Source organism: Eucyclogobius newberryi, unplaced genomic scaffold, assembly GCF_026437365.1.
Source record: "Eucyclogobius newberryi isolate DKJ021-1_F unplaced genomic scaffold, fEucNew1.0.hap1 SCAF_6, whole genome shotgun sequence".
NCBI lineage: Eukaryota > Metazoa > Chordata > Actinopteri > Gobiiformes > Gobiidae > Eucyclogobius > Eucyclogobius newberryi.
In genome coordinates, this window is record NW_027316278.1 from 27,225,677 (window position 1) to 27,243,679 (window position 18,003).

Genomic DNA, 18,003 nt, shown 5'->3' on the forward strand with positions numbered 1-18,003 from the left:
GGAAATGTCCTCAAAATTGTACATAAAACAGGAAGCTGAAACTCATGAATGTAAAAGAACAATTGCCAAATGAGGAAGTGAATCTAGACGCGGCGAAACGCAAAGACACACGTGGAGCGCGGACATGTGATATACGACGGTCTGCAGTTTAGAACCTGCAGCATTGAGACTTTCTTGGCCTGACCTGACCCAACTAAGGTGTACTATGTGTAAATATCTTGTCTTACAACTGGGCACCTGCGGCTTATATGCTTGGTGTACAATTTATTTGTAAATTTCGTTGGCACGGCTCTATAGCTCGAAAATTACGGTAGATACTTTAAACTAGAAAACAAGAACTAGTCAAAATGAGTCTAATCAAGTTTTCAGTTTTCTTTTCAGATTAATTGAAAACTAAAAATATTGTATTTTACTTATTTTTTATTATTGTGTTGCATGTCCATTTTGGTGACTTTGTACTACTTTAATTCCCAACATAAATGATTTTCAAGACTGAGATTTTCAATACTGTGACCTACTGGTTTCTATTAATTTTAAAACATACAAAGACTCTAAATTGTCTATGAAAGAACTCCTCTATCCCAGACTTTCGATTCCTCCGTGCATAAGTTAACCAAACACTATGTACATGCGGCCGATTAACAGCAGAATGACACCGAGACTCCTCTGCTAAAGACAGACAACCTCCCAGTGTCTCCGAGTGCCCTGCATATAATTGAGAGCTTACGGCGTGCTTTTCCTCTGCTAAGCCTCCGTATCGCTCAGGCCCCACACGGCTAGCTCAAACTAGCCCACACTGTTACACATCTGATTAGGCCCGTCTGCTAAATGAGGCCTTACACGATGCCACGGGACGAAGAAGTAACCGAGATGTCCAAAAAGTTCCCTTAAAACAGAAAAAGGAGCAACATCCACAAGCAATTCCTCAACATTTTCAATCAACGCTTCAGATTAGCCTAAGGAATCCAGGTAATCGCGTGGTTTTTACGGTTCTCTTGACCTCATTATAGGTGTCTGTCTATGATTGTTCTGAGATTGATTGGATTTGAGCAGGTAATTGGAAAGGCTCCCCTGGATCGCTGAGAAAGAGTAGGATTTGTGACATGAAAAGATGAGAAAGGGGAAAAAAAGGAAAGCAAACTGTGAAAATAGCTAATGTAATCTGTGAAGAGGTGCTTTTTGTTCTTTTAAAACACTACTGTCAGCTGTCGAAGAGTCACGCTAGAACAATCAAACACGTGCTAATAATTCTTTTCAATGCTGAAGAAAGTAGTTAAAAGTGAAATATCTACCTTTGTGCACCTTGACGCGTATGAAGAAAAATAATCACAACATAAAAAGGCTACAGATGACACTGACGAGAAGAGCAGCTCAAATGAGGCTAAAACAATAAAGGTGTTGACTATTTCTGAGCTGAAATGATTACAGGTGAAGAGGATGTATACACTTGAAAAACAAGAAGGAGCAAGGGCTTGAGCATCACTTAATGTGTTAAGTGGAAAGCATAAGAAATGTGCACAAATATCAATGCATTTTCATTTCATGGGGTCTTTTTTCAGGTGATAATGTCTGTGTACATTGGTGTGACTGGGAGTGTGAGCGTGTGAATGGGTGTGTGTGCTTGTGAATCTGTGCGTGACTGGGTGCGAGAGCGTGTGCTCAAATGGGAGTGTGAATGTGTGTGTGAATCAGAATCAGGAAGGGTTTTATTGCCATTGTCAATGAACAGAATTCACAAACATAGGAACATGGTGATTTGGTGCAACATAAAACAATGAACAATGAATAAGTCAAAAGAGAAACAATTAAAATCGACTATGGGATAAAAATAACAATAAGTTATATGACAAAAATAAGAATATAAATTAAAAATAGGCTTAATATGTACACAAATGTACAGTTGAGTTTACATATGTAGTGCAGAAAGTGAACAGTGCAGCGAGTGATTAAATTATGGTTAAAGTGACAGTGTTTAGGAAGTGTTCATGAGTCCAACAGCAGAGGGAAAGAAACTGTTCTTGTGACGGGAGGTTCTGGTCCAGATGGACCGTAGCCTCCTGCCTGAGGGGAGTGGCCTCCTGCCTGAGGGGAGTGGCCTCCTGTCTGAGGGGAGTGGTCTCCAGCCTGAGGGGAGTGGCCTCCTGCCTGAGGGGAGTGGCTCAAATAGTCCATGTCCAGGGTGAGAAGGGTCGGCTGTGACCCGACCTGCTCGTCCCAGAGTCCTGGAGACGTACAGGTCCTACAGAGATGAAAGTCTGCAGCCGATCACCTTCTCAGCAGAGCGCACAATGCAGGTGGAGAAGCAGCCTTCAGCGGCGCCAACTGGGTGTGTGAATGGGAGTGTGAATGTGTGACTGGTTCCTTGATGTACAGAGCTTTGATTGCCTTGAAGGTTAAAAGCGCTATATAAATGTGACCATTTACCATTATTCTGGTGAAGGTGTATGACTGGGTATGTGAATGTGTGAATGAATGCGTGTGCAAATGTGTGAATACGTGTGTGAATGTGTGTGTGTGTGTGAATGTGTGTGTGTGTGTGTGTGCGTGCGTGCGTGCGTGTGTGTGTGTGAATGCGTGTGTGAATGTGTGACTGTTTCCTGGATGTACAGAGCTTTGATTGCCTTGAGGGTAGAAAAGAGCTATATAATGTGAGCATTTACCATTGCGCTGGTCTTTCCCTCCCACACGCTCCACAATTTGCTGGTCGGCTGCAAGAGCTCGTTCAGAGCAAAAGACTGTTACTGCCACGCTGCGCCGCTGAGAGACTGAGGGACATCATTCCTGCTGCTGCCGTCAAACTTCTGAACTCTGTACCATCAAATCCTGTTTGCAGTATTCTGTTCATGTGTCTTACTGTGATGAACATGTAAATATGTATAAGGCCACGCTATAGACATCCTGAGCTAAAATGTAAATGAATTCAGTTTTAACCAGGGTTGTATATCTACTGTATATATCGTGGGTAAAATTTAAATTCACTTGGAATATTTCAGCATCACAGTCTATTTGACATGAAGAGATGTACATTATCACATGGAATGAGAATACATAGATATTAGTGCACACCAGATTAGCCTGCTGTGCTGAGCATGTTTCACAACTGCACTAACAACATTAAATTCATCTTCCATCTGCAATATCTTACACATTAAAGTCAAATTGTCTAAAAAATACTTGAAATTGTATTTTAAAAAGTATTAAGAGTTGGATTAAAATATTACAAACAGTCCAAAATCTGTTTCTAAAGGAACTTGTCATTTTCAGATCTCATTTTGACCACACCTCGTTTTTAAACCCCCCAAAACTCAGAATATGAAAAGAAAGTCTACAATTTCGTCAGATAATATTGAGTGCATCAACATCAACTGGGCCAAGTTTGAAGCAAATCCATGAAGGTTAAGTCGAATTATTTTCCTGAAATATGCAACTTTTCCAAAGAATGGTCCCAAGGCTGTCAATTTGTTTGCGGTTCAGAGTTCATCTTGGGCTTAATTTGAAGCTAATAAATCACTACATCATGTCAGGAGTCTCCAAGTTTCACTGCTGCGTGACAATGTGACCACTTTTTAGTCATTCACACAAGGCTTGGTTCAAAAGAAGGGTTTCGGGGTCAAACGGGGAAAAGTTGAAACAAAAGACCCCAAACTAATGGCCTGAGGTTTACACTAATAAAAAATAAGAAAAACGTAGTAAAAATAGTGATGTAGGAGGGGGCTGGCTACCAGACTACACACTTTACAAACTGATACGGTTACAAGGGTTTAAACAGCACTGGCCCAGCTCGCATATGTCCTGGTGTGGGCCACATAAACTATACCAAGTTTGGGCCACACAGTCATTACCAGACCTGGCCTACCTCGGGCTTACACTTGTCATACCGAATATGTCTCTCCTGAGCCGGACTGATGCTGGATCCGGCCCACTTTGCTCTGCTACGTGGGTAATGTCATTTAAACACTTTCGTATAACTACAGCATTAATAAAGTATGAGCAAAGACTTAATTTATGATGTACAAATACTTCCAGAATTATAAAGGCTTAGTAAATACTTAACAATTAATGAAGACGTTACTAAGCCTGAATCATTCCTAATAAACGCTTTGTTCATTAAGGATAAATAAGGTGTAGTTACTATAAAGTGTTACAAACCAGTTAAGATGTTGATGTTATGTTTATGCCAGTTTATATTTGATAAGATTGTGTAGGGTACAGGCCAATGTGACGTGAGTTTATTTTGATTCTTTAACATGACCTAATACAGTGGATGGGCTGCTCAGGTGCTCATGACAGCAAAAGCTCCTGCTGAAATATGAGCCAGGCATTTAACGACGGCTGACACATTGTGTGTGTTTTTACGTTCTGTCAAGTAAATGATGTATGTCAGTTGTCAAACATTGGGATAACAGCGGGGAAGGACAGCACGCAGACAGAGAGGGGTGAAAAGAGACACGCTTAAATCCGCCAAGACTGCAAAGTGCGGCGCGAGAACAAATTCTGATTAGAATCTAAATCAAAAGTGACCTTTAAATACAAACAGATTTAGCATTTTGAAATGTGCCAGGCATCGTGTAAGCGCGGGAAACCCCATCGAGATAACGACGGGGCTGGTCTCCGGGACGGCGGCGGCGGCAGCCATGCTAGAGAAAACCATGGCGGCGATGGGCGGCAAATGACAGGTCAAAGGTCAAAGGCAGCGGGAGGAAATGACATCAGCAGGAAGTATGAATAAACAGTGGGGGATAATCATGCAATACAAGCGCTGACCTTGTGCAGGATTAGCCGCAGCATTATCTCGGGAAATATACAGATGGAGAAAAATGAGGCAGGAGTCACCTTCCCAAAGTAAGTTCACTCTCAACAGTAACAGAAATACAGACATGTAGACAACTTCATTGGCAAAGACTTGGTCTCATGTGCAGCTGGAAGTGCATACTGTGATTGTGTCCTTGAGCAAAACACCTTACGTGCCTTGAATGATGTGAAACTGTACAGGAAATAATGTCCTTTTTGTTTTAAAGTTGTATTATGTTACTTTTCTGATGGAGGGTCTGCCAGCTTGAGTCCATGGAGTTATTGCTTTGCTTGGAATATTACATTGAATGACAAGCAAGTGACAGTCACAGGTCATATCTGTGACAAGGCGAGCTCGCTTACTGTAAGAATACATGTTTTTCAAGGTAAGTTTTGAGCACAAGAAAAGTACACGTTAAAATTTTACAAAAAAATGTATTTACTGTATTAATTTACTTATTATTTGTTAATTCATTTATTTACTGTGGGATATGTTGATGGCAACTTCACATTATCAGACTATGCTTTCTGTTCCAATTTAATTATTCACTATAAAACAAGAAACAAATCAAGGACATAATGTTAGTATGCATTAGCCGTAAGGAGCATGTTCTTCATGTTGAGGTTTTGACCAACTGAAACTCTATCACCCTTTAAAAGGTTGTAATTTGGTTCTGCATAATGTGTCCAACTAACAAATAATCATCAATAATACTGCATGGTAGAAATGTATTAGTTGTAAGGGAGATTTGAAGCCGTCCAAAAGATGACTATTAAATCCAGCTAATTCATCGAAATATATGAACATAAAACGTTTGACATTTGCACAATGAAGACAGAGATATGTTCATTCTTTGAAGAAAACTAAATACAAGCATTAAACTGGCTGGTATTATTGGCTCCCAAAGCACATTTATATACAATTATTAAGTGGAGAGAATATAGTGAAAGACGGAGAAGATGAAAAGGAAAGGGAGGAAAAAAAGGCTCCATAAAGGCACATAATGCAAGTGTGAATCACAAAAAAAGATGACTGGATCCAACAAAAGTACCTGTATAATTGCTTAATAATGGCTGACAATGATATTAGTATTAACATTCATTCTAGTCTACACTTTGGCTTTACCTGGGATTTTTAAAATGTATTTGCACAGAATTGTTTTTCTCAAAATATTTTCACACAAAGATCCTTGTAAATTAATGTTGATAATTTTACTGTATTTAAAACATTTTGCCACAAAAATAAATAAATAATTTCAGTAGGCTCTTGCTTAAATAAAGGTGCACTATGTAAAGTTTCTGGTGGAGGGTCCGCTACCTTCTTGTGTCCATGGAGATGTGCTTGCTTTGCCTGGAATGGTCCACAGTAAGGTAGTAAACTTATCTATCTTAAATCAATTACATTCATTACAGGTCTTTTCATGGCTCAAAAACACCATGGAAAAACCTGTAACTTGCCCCGGTGGCGTCACCTGCTCGTCTCCATGGAGAGAGTTTAATGATATAGTGTGGTTTCCGACAAAGCAATAACATGGACAGGTAGCAGACGCTAAACAGGAAAAGAGAGCGAACAAAAAACATATAACGACCCTTCTACAAAACCGTCTGCACCAAACATAGTTATGCAACAAAAATGAAGAATTTCGACTTTGCTCTATAACTTTGTTTTGGAAATATGCATAACATTATTAACACTGTGGAATTCTTTTGCTCTTTTAACTGGAAAACGAAAGAAGGAACCATACAGGTTGAGACACTGCAGTTTTTTTCTACATTAAAAACAAGCATTCCTCTTTCCCCTTATGTTGGTAAGCCACATGAAAACTGCAGTGTCTCAACCTGTGTGGTTCCTTCTTTCGTTTTCCAGTTAAAAGAGCAAAAGGATTCCACAGTGTTAATCAAAGCTGCCTATTAACCCTATCAGTCTTGTGTGTCCATAGTCGGTCATTGTGTATGTAAATGCAAACTGCTCTTTTCTCTGTAATCCCCATGTGTGCGTGTGTACTTAGGCATTTGTGTGACCAGCAGACAGACTATAAACCCCAGCCTTCACTGCCTAAGCCCCCTGCCCCATAAGGCAAACACTGGATAGACCACAGGGCTTAGCTGCCGAAAGAAGAGGAGAGGACAATATATGGAAACTAATTCAATTTCAGCCTCTTTGCACTGTGGCCCCAATCTGCAAATATCCCGAAATGGAGATGTGGACTTATAGACTTGAGATTGGCCGGAGTGGAACCCTATGGAAGTGTACATATGCACTTGAGTACCGGGCGTCCCGAATGGCTTCCCTCTGGTGTTTGGTGCGTCCCTGTCCTCTTCAGATCCAAACTTATCCAGCGCCTTCTCCCCTTTCCTGGATCGCACCTGATGAACTTTCCAAATGTGAAAATGGTGGGAAAAACTCTGTGTAGTGCTACATCAGTGTCAGAAGATATGAGTAAGCCTCCATTTTGTCTCTTGGAAGCAATAGCAGCTATTGTTTTAGCCTAATTTGAACTTATCGGTAGAGGGCAAGTCCAGGGCAGACAACTGGTCTTTTGAACACTTATCAATCAGGGCTGAAATTAGATTTTTTTTTTTAATCTTTCCTTAATATTTGTCAAAAGATGCAGTACAAATGTTCCACCATCTGCTTGTATCTGTGGAGATGTCCCTGCGTTGCCTGTTAAATCCCACATTATGGCATTAAACTTGTGTATAAAAAATATTAGCTCAAAATGTTAACAAATATATTCACTGAACTGAAATTAAATAATGATTATACCGCTCTAAAATTACTGAATGGTTTTAAACACACAATTAAGTTGCTCCATAATTACACATTACAGTTAATTAGTGAACCTGTTTTTCACTCATGATGAAATAAAAGGTTAAATGTCCACAGACCTGAAAATGTATGCATACTGTGGCATGCATGTTGAATGGATCGCTCAGCAATGTAACATTTAAAAAGTCTTCTTGCATTTATTTATTCACATATTGCATGACATCAACTTGGGCTGGATTTGAAAAACAAAAGACAAAAAAAAAACATTACAATTCCAAAACATTGACATTAGCTCGACTACATTCAACATAGATAATAATGACGATAACAAAGCCACAAAACACTTCATATGATGCAAAAAAAAAAGTCCATTTACAAAATAATCAGACCGACGACTACAGCTTCAGAAAGAGCCACAGATCCCAAAGTCGGAGCATGTGTTGTGCAGCGCCCGTTGCAGCTACAACCCCCTTGTTCCCCCCGCGGCGCCGCTCCTCTCATTGATTTGCAGAGATAATAACCCGCTTTATGAGTCCTTGCCCTTGTGTGTCCAACGGCACTTCACAACATATGTTACACTACCTGAGTACTCTTCCCCTCCGGCAACAACAAACACGTCCTCCTCCCCCTCTGCCTCGCTCTCCTCTGGCCCACTGGTTTTTAGGGTCATTCTGTGGGATGGTGGACGCCGTGGTTTATGCGTGTTGTCAGAAGCATCGGATTCGGGGAGCAGACTGTGTTGTGATGGTCACGCTAGCTAAATTTATGTGGCAAATGTCCCAAAATGAAAAGGGAAAAACACATCTATCATTGCTGTTATCATACAAGTTATTCAGCATGTTTCTGTTTCCAGCAGGTTTTGTGAAATCATTTTGGAAAACTTTCCATATTTTTTACTTTCGACAGTGATTTAAAACTTTAATAAATGTATGGAAAATGTTGTCTAAGCCTTGCCACAAAAACACAATGTTGAAAAAAAAAGTACTATCATAAATCAACAACATAATCTAAAATGCAAAATGTAAGTAACCACACAGATATGTACAGTACCAATGCCTCATCAAGAATAGTTTTTAAACATCTATTCTTCTGTTGTAGATGGTCGTTTTGGCTGGATTAGATGTTGTTGGGTGTTGTTTTAATTTAAAACGTCACACTTATCACAGTAACACATTTGGCAGTGTAATATATTGCTGCAGAAAAATGTCACAATAAACGATAATATTGAAACTTGATGTTACTGCCACAATAATCAGGATAAAGCAGGATAATTCAGAGAAATCCTTTTCTAAATGTACAATATTGATAAAAACATGAGCTGTAGCAGAACGAAACTCTATAGTACTTAGTTAGTATCTATAATCAGCAGTTATTATAAGTTAGTTATTCGACAGCTCAAATGAACAACAAAAAAAATACTAAATATCCACACAAATGCAAAGAAAATGTAAAAAAAAATATTTCCAAAACTATTTTTCTAGCTAATATTTGCTGAACTAAGTTGATCTAGTAATTATTGTGACAGGCCTAATTGCAAGAATACTAAAAATCTCCAACTTGATTTCGATATAAAGGAATAGCCACGCTGCTCTGATTCAATATCACAATACTGATTCAAATATTGTCATTTTCAACACAATATAATCTTATTAAACCTCAAGATCATCCTACATCTTGTCTTATTTGTTTTACTGTTGATACTTCAATGCAGAAACAAGTACTGTGGGTTTGTATTCGCCTTGTTTGCAGTTCGCCCAAATGGCCGTAAGACAGAGCACAGCATCCATCTAACATCCTGGTCAGGGGGCGTGTAGCTCAACCCATTCATGCTAAATGTTTTCACCTTGTAAAAAACAAAAACACCTAAAACAAAGGCATCCTGCTCGACTCGGATGTTCCCCGGAGACAAGTAGCGGGCTGTTAAATCCACACAAGCTCCCACAGAAGCGTGTAAACAAGCGCCCGCTAACACAAACAGCCACACACACTACGCACAACCCCGCGCTACAGCTCCAGCTTAACGGCACAGGCCAGGGAAGCCCCATCTATCAACGCTGTGTGTGTTTAAAGCATAGCGCCGAGATGAAAGCCAGCACTGAGAGATGAATGTAAAACGCAACGAGAAAGGAAAAGACCAGCGGAGAAGCGGGTCCGGGCTGAGAAAACAAAGGCGAGCTGTGGGAGTGAGCTGAAAACGCGCGGATGAAAGTTAACTATGTGAGAGACGCGGACAGCAGTGATCAAATAAAAGTGGATAAATGACGGACAAGAGTAATCTCTGCAGCTGACGGATGGGCAAATACAGATGGACATCAAGAAAATGCACAAACCCGAGAGAGCCTGAGTCCTTCTAATGCAATAACGCAACACAATGAGCGCAGTCTGGAGAGGGGCTGTCAGCGGACACTCCTGCGCGCATGAGAGCGAGTGCGATGGGTTCAGCAAACGTGTACAGTATGTGGAACAATATATATATATATATATATATATATATATATATATATATATATATATATATATATATATATATAAAGGGGGAATATAAAGAATAAACTAGCAGAGAAAATATCAGGCGACTTGTCTTGACGTAGGTTTGGGTTGTGACTTGTGTCTGTGCAGGAAAGAAAGAGAAATCAAGCACTAAAATTCAGAGTTTGAAAATGGGAAAGTTCACAGAGTGGTTCCTTGTTGTGGTTAGTAGGTATATTTACATGGCCAGTGAAAATCTGATGACTGGAGTAATCAGAAAACCCAATAATTAGACCAGATTTCGGCGTGTGTAAATGAGAATGAAATAAATGTGTTTATTAAAAACATCCTGGCGACATGGTTTAACTGGTGAAGTAATCAATGGATTTTTAGAGTAACTGTTGTATTTGGAAGACAAAGTACAATTCATTTTGAAATAAAATTTGGTCTTTCGTTTTTGTCTTTTTCACATAAGTCTGCCCTTTTTAGCATAGATTTGTAGGAACAATCAGAACGAAATCAGATTACTCACATCACACCTAACTGTTTGTTTCAATAATCTCCAGAAATCTGCTCATGATCAGACTTTTGGTGTGCATGTAAATATACACCATCCATCCAGTTTCTTCTGCTTATCTGGCAGCAAGACGAAGCAGGGCCTTCCAGACTTCCCCCTCCCTGGACACTTCCTCAGGCTCCTTCGTGGGATCCCGAGGCGTTTCCAAGCTGAGAGACATAGTCTCTCCAGCGTGTCCTGGGTCTTCCCCGGGGCCTCTTCCCGGTGGGACATGCCTGAAACACCTCCCCAGGGAGGCGCCCAGGAAGCATCCGGAACAGATGCCCGAGCCACCTCAGCTGGCTCCTCTCGACGTGGAGGAGCAGCGGCTCTACTCCGAGCTCCCCCCGTGTGGCCGAGCTCCTCACCTTATCTCTAAGGGAGCGCCCAGCCACACGGCGGAGGAAACTCATTTCGACCGCTTGTATTCGCGATCTTGTTCTTTCGGTCACTACCCAAAGCTCATGACCATAGGTGAGGTCAGAACGTAGACCGACCGGTAAATAGAGAGCTTTGTATTTCGAAAATGAAAACAAACAAAACAAACCATCTCCATGGGAAAAGCAAACCAAGTTACTGGTCCAATCTGTGGAGAGGTGAGCCTAATCACCCCAATAGCATGCATGTCTTTATGGTACTTTAGTTAGAACTAAAAACACCTTTAATAGAATAAATGAAATATAAGGTTAATGTGCTTAGCTATGAAACATGCTGTCATATCGAAAACATTTCAAGTAGACCATTAACCAGCTCATACAGTTACTTAACTTGAGCAATAAAAGTAATTTGCTACTCCCACGTTGAATAACAAAAATAGCCAAAGTTTAACGCTCTTAACCCCACATAACACACTGCCTCGCTTCTCGCAGGCTTTCACTCAGTCTCGCTCCATCGTCTCAGGGCTCAGGTGCACTGAGGCCGAGACTGACAGCGCAGAAAGAGGAGCATTACCATATGTAAAGAACCGAGGTGCCAAGGTCCTCCTCTTTGTTTCAGCGTAAAGCAGATGGGCAACCGGGGACAAGATAAGCCCAGGTAGACGCGTAACACTTGGGCAAATGAATACAAGCAAGAGAGGGGACGATAGAGGGGGTGAATGGAGGAGATAGCAGGGCATGTCCAGGTGCGTACAAGCATGGGACACTGCAGGAGGTGATGTACATGTCTGGTGATGTGGGAGAGGAGATCAACAGGCTTTCTCATAAGGATCAAGTTTCAATTTAAAGATGCAGAGCACTGCTAGAAGGTTTGGTTACCGAAGTAGAGTTAGATAATAGCGCCATTCGGGACAGATACAGGATGACAGTGCGTAGGAGACGAGATGGAGAGGTCATGGTCTGTTCGGATTCTGATCGGATGCAAAACTTGAACAAAACTAAGAGAAGGATTGTTCACAGTGAACCAGTTGCAATAGTTTTACATGGCAGTTTAAAAGAACCAGGAACCTTTCTGCAAGACAAGATGGAGATCTATGGCATTTTAATCACAGTGGGGCCAAGAGCAGGAGTAAGGGTCTATTTTAAAGCCCTAACATGAAGTTGGTGGTGAATGGGGACTAGAAACTTATGGTTTTGGCCTTTTGCCATGCAGATGGAGAGTGGAAAGTATGAACAAGTAGGTCTAAGAGTACTGGTGCTAAGTGTCCACTCCAAAGATCTGCAGCTGGACAGGCCTCACTACAGAACACGCTGAAGAGACACTTTAAGCACTGAGGCTGATTGCCTCTTTGTGTCTCAAGAAATAGAAACACATCCTCCCAGCATTAAATCAAATTATGATAACTACATTTTATGCTGTCTATTGACATAACATGGAATTACATTGTCACCTAAATGATACTCGAAACTGTGATTTAGAAGGTTAAAATGGAGGAAATCTAACTTGTAGATGTTGTTACGACCTTAATTTACATGTATGATTAATGACATTCTTGATCGAGCATATTTTGTTATTTGATTGTATTTACTGCACTGCACTGTAGTGACTTTGAGTATCTAGAAAAGCACATTTTATGTTTGTGGCACGTACCAGTTTACCCACTAACTAGGGTTGTCAAAATATTAAGAACCAGATACTACAACTTGTATCACAGCAAAATAGTCATTTGAACATATATCGATACTGAAGGATCTAAAGGAAAGAACAATAAATAAATAAATAAATAATAATAATCATTTTAATCCTTTTTAGAATGTTTTTTATCTATATCAGAAATAGTAGTAAGACTACGTCATTAAAGAATCCACCACTATTTTGTGTTAAAATTGTATTCTATTGTCTGAAATTATGTTTTCGTTATAATTATCATTGTATTGCACTTCAGTATCAAAAAAGAGTTTGACACTCCTTTATTTGATCAGTTTTGACTATGAAATAATATAGATAAAACTTATAGATCCAATTCAATAGACTTTACCATGCTTCATTATATCTTTAATTGCTACAGATGATTTTTTAATTTATTTTTTATTTTTTATTGTGGTTTGGTCAAAAACAAAAGGCGCTCAACATTCAAGCACAAAACAAAATTAGAGCCAAAGTGCTTCTGATGTTCTTCCCTGATGTATGTAAGTGAAGATGCACAGATGCACAGCTTTCATACATTTCTTAAGGCTTCACAAACTCTACAATGCAACTATTTGTTTTCTAGGTGTAAAAATAGCCGTTCTAATTTGCTGCGGCGTGTGATCCGGCGTATCCAGGTGTTTAACCAGTCTCTGTACAGCCTTGATTACAACCCAAACCTTATTGAAGCTAATTGGTTTGCGTGCACTCAGGTAAAAGAGTGGAGAATTCTCAGAAGGCTGTTTTTCGCGAGGATACTAATAGGCCTTTCAGTAAGATCATTATTCCAAAATGTTCTGCCTTTGCCGTTCTCATCTGTTACTTCTTCCTTTCGCGAAACAATCTCAAAAAACATCTGTACTGGGAGTGTAATTACAACCCTGCTTATTCATTCTGCCATCTCAACCGTGCCTTTAAATGCCATGGAGGAAAGGAAACAAGGAGGCAACAAAGGTAGGAGGACACGATCGGCCTACGAGCGGATGTTACGTGCTCGTGGGCCTCTCAAATGGACACGGAAAAGTCATTAATAAAGATAATTAGCGAGGAGGGCGCGTAGAAAAAAAAAACAGACGAGCTCGATAGATGTAAAATCTCATTTCGGTTATTGGATTTATCAGAGAGCAAAGCAGGAAATCTTGCCATCATTTGGTTACAGTGTGCGTCTCCATCTTAGGACGACAGGCAGGCCCCATCACGAGGAGGGCGGAGGAGTGGGTCCGGGCGGAGGGATCGTTAGCAGTGGAAGAGAAGATCGTATTTCGACAATTCATCTTGCTCAAAGTGATAAGGAGCAGAGGGAGGTCCGCAGTATAGAAAAGGGGGGTTGTGATCTGAAAAGCATTCATCTTGTGGTGGGAGGGCCGGAGTGAAGGGGTCGCGGAGGTCAAGGTGATTATTGTGACTGTAGATCAAACTGTTGTCGTAAGGTAGCAATGGAAGACGGGAGATAATTGTGACGCCATCTAGAGGCACACATCCTCTCCAGCTCATCCTTTTTGTCCACTGACCCCGGGCCCCGGGTGTCTGTGAGCAAGGGTCCCGAATGTGCACTTCTCCAATTCAACTCAAACAGAACCATGAAATCAGGCCGTTATTTTCGAGAAAAGGAGCTCATTGGTCACTTATCATTCAGAACCAAGTCAAACTTCTTTCATCTCAGATTAACAGCTCTTTATGCTTCGCTTATTGATTCTGAAAAACATTCTGCAGCCTCCTGCCATTTCCCTCCTTTCTTTTGTCCTCATAAGCAGCCATGTTTGTTGAGTGACACGCAGTGACCAGACTGATATTGATCTGTATTTTTTAAGCATTTTAAAAGTGCCAAGTGTGCCTTAGGCTGGCCACAATAAAAGGTCACTCTGCTGCTTTATTGGGAGGATCTGTGTCTGTATCTGGTGTGACCAAAATGGCGGCTGAAGTACTGGATAATGGCAGGAGCTGGTCGTATACGCGGATCCAGAAGAATTGTCCTCGGCTTTGCGGTTGAGCGTTCGCCCACAAACAAGAAGGCTGGTGGTTAGATTCTAGTTCTGACTGTATAATAACCCAAAAAGATTAATTTCGTCAACTTCATAAAAGTGCCTACAGTATATTGTTGTGTTTTTGGATAAGATACACCCACCTTGCTTATGTATGAATGTGTGATTGCTGAATGTGCCTGAAATAAATCCATTATAAACCAGAGTATAATCCAGAAATGGCACAAAGTGAAGTACGGCACAATCAAGTTATCAAATTAAATCAATAGGTGACTAAATACTGTATGTCAACATCAAGCTATATGCATCAAATAAATGTTAAATTACACTGACTGAAAGTGCTTTATATTTAGTTATCTTTTTCCAATAGATTTTTCAAAGCCATTTTGAAGTTACTCAAACTCAACAAAGAAACTTGATTGATTCAATAATGCAAATAATAGCTGCTATTTTCTGTGATTTCTATGATTGAGAAGGGACCTTAAACCTCTGAATTTCTCATCATGCTGTTGTTCAGTCATAGATTTAAAAGTTTTGATTTCAAATACAGAATTTCTAATTAACCTTCCTTTGACCATTGCAGCAGAATAAAAATAAAAGCTCTGTATTCAGCAACATACTGAATGTAAGGTTTTTAAAACTACATGAGTACATGATATGTTATTTCTAATTGGAATGTTCCAGAGTATGGCATTCAACTGATCTATATCCATGGAGACCAGTCAGGGATAGGCATAGTCACAGGTCAGATCTGTGGTGAGGCAAGCCGTCTCACAGTAAGATGATTTCAAAAACACCCGTAATTAATCAAGCGCATTCCTGGCAAAGCAATAACGTTTCCATGGTGACATGCAGGCGGTGGACCTCTCATCAGAAAATACTTGAATTAATTTCAGTATGATTTTGTTTCCCCTGAATGTCTTCCCTCACTCTTCACTTTTATTTCATGTAACAATAACCAAACTATTGTGATATTGTATCATCAAAAGTCTCACAATGATATTATGGCCTGTAACATTCTCTCAAATTACAAGCTCCTCCGTTTTAATGCATTGTTTTGTTGCAGCACCAAATAATGGAACAGTGTTCAGATGCCGTGATCAGTTACTCAATTTTTTTTTTTTTTTTTTTTTTTTAAAGCATATCTACAATTGTGTTAGCCTCTTCAAAATAGCACAATATATTGTCTAAGATTTGCAAGTCATAACAACTCTATATTTCATTTAGGTTACTATCCTGTCTAATAAAGCCTGTGGGGCCCAAAACATATTTACAGTACCAATTATAATGTGTACAGTATTGTAACTGTATCAAAATATGACTAAGCCTGTTCACCAGCGAAACAAGCAGACTTTGATGTATTTATTGACCTTTATTTAACCAGGACAGTCCCTCTGACATTAGCATCTCTTGTTCAGGGCCGTCCTGGCACCAGAGGGGAGGAGCCACAGTGTGAAACCAGAGGAAACCTACGCAGACCTGGAGAGAACATGCAAACTCCACAGGAAGACCCTCACGCCGCCCAAGAGCTGAACCCAGGACCTTCTGTGCTGCGCCGATGAAGAATGTGTTCAAATACCCAGTCAACTATACTACTACAAAGAAATGTAGGTCTGCTTATGAACAAAAAAAGTATACATAAAAACAAAAAGCAACCCGACATTGGCAAATGATTCACACAGGCAGCCTTAGTCAGCGCTCCTGATGCGGCCCAAATGTGTACTGGGCTGTGGTGATAAAAGACTACTATATTCAGAATAACATATGGTCGTCTAGCATCAAACGGGGAGGAAGCGAGGCAGAGTAAACAAAATAAAAAGAGGGATGTAAAGCTGCCTGAAGACAACACTGCACGTCTGCACTGTCAGGCTCTACAAAGACGACAGGCCCGGCACAGCAGGAGCACGGGACGCCACACTGAGAGAGATATGTTCCCTTTATGTGCGCGGGTGCGACTGGCAGCCGGCTGTAACTCAACTCGTCTGTGCGGAAACAGAAGAGAGCAGGATGAACGTAGTCATGAGCAGGAAGAGTATCAGCGGCTTTTTAGATGCAGATTATTTCTTTTTTTTTACAGCATGTCACAATATTAAATGTTAGTGTTCTGATTATTGTAGGAATGTGATGAGTTTTATGAATATTTGCAAATATTGACTTTATTGAGCTATTTTTTGGGCTCTATGGATTAATTTGACAGGACGGAGGCAGAGTAAATGGGGCAGAGAGAGGGAATAGACATTAGGCGAATGGTCAAAGGCTGGAATTGAACATAAAATAATGAAATTCTTAAGTTTAATTGAATTTGCTTTATTGAACAGATGGCCATTCCTCTAGTATGTGACCAGCTTTATGAAATCAAACTTTAAGAAAGAAAAGGTCAAGTTTATGTGACAAATGAAAAAGCAATTTATATTTATGTTAGTTTTTTATATATGTTTTGGGGTTGAACAAATATTTGAATAATTTATTTTAGTTTCTTACATACTCACAATTATATATTTGTATATATTATTATTGTGTCATAACTCCGCACCAAGTCATGGCAGCAAATACACCAATCAAAAAATGCAACGTTAAATAGACTAAAACAAACGTCAGGGGTGCAAAGTTAGGAGTGTGTGTGCCTGATAAAGACGCATTTATGTACAGTGTTGTTTTATGCATTGTAGTTTAAAGATAGATTGATTAAGATAAGATATTAAGATAAGATATTCCTTTATTGTCCCACATGGGGAAATTTCATTGGTGCAACGCAGGTAGATACAGAGGTAGATACAGAAGAACAGATCACTTATAGGAAGTCTGAAAAACACTTTCAGTAGAAGATCTCCTATAAATAAATAAAAACTCCCATAGACAAATAAATAAATAAATAAATACCATTGCATGTGATCCCGACAGTAATTGCACATGAATATGTGTCACGACAGCACATGAATTGCACATGAATTCCAACAGCAATTGCACATTTGACCGAATTGCACATCAGTATTAGGTTAGGTCAGTATTGCGAGTGTTCAGTACTAACAGTTTTTGTTATAAAGTCTTGATTTAAATGAAAAGAAGTGCGGGATGTGGAGGTGACACACACAGAACAGAACATGTGCACGGATTAAAAAATTCATCAAAAGTCCACACCAAGCTCCAATTTTGCACAAAAAATAATAAAACCACAAGGCGATAACAAGGGTCGAGGGTCAAATACAATTATCAATTAACCGTTTAATTGACATCTATATCTCCATTTTTACCCACATAGTGAAGTAGTTAATGGTCAATTACATGACATAAGGACTCTAAGCACTACAGTATACAGTTACAGTATGCAGAAAGCTAAAATAGACTGCATCTGTGCTTCAAAGCTTGGAACT

At 39.9% G+C, this 18,003-nt stretch overlaps 1 protein-coding gene across 1 annotated transcript in view; it reads right to left on the bottom strand.

Moving 5' to 3' along the window:
• fbxl17 (F-box and leucine-rich repeat protein 17) overlaps positions 1–18,003 on the bottom strand; it is a 323,540-nt gene that overhangs the window by 86,187 nt on the left and 219,350 nt on the right. The gene's annotated exons all lie outside the window — the stretch shown is intronic.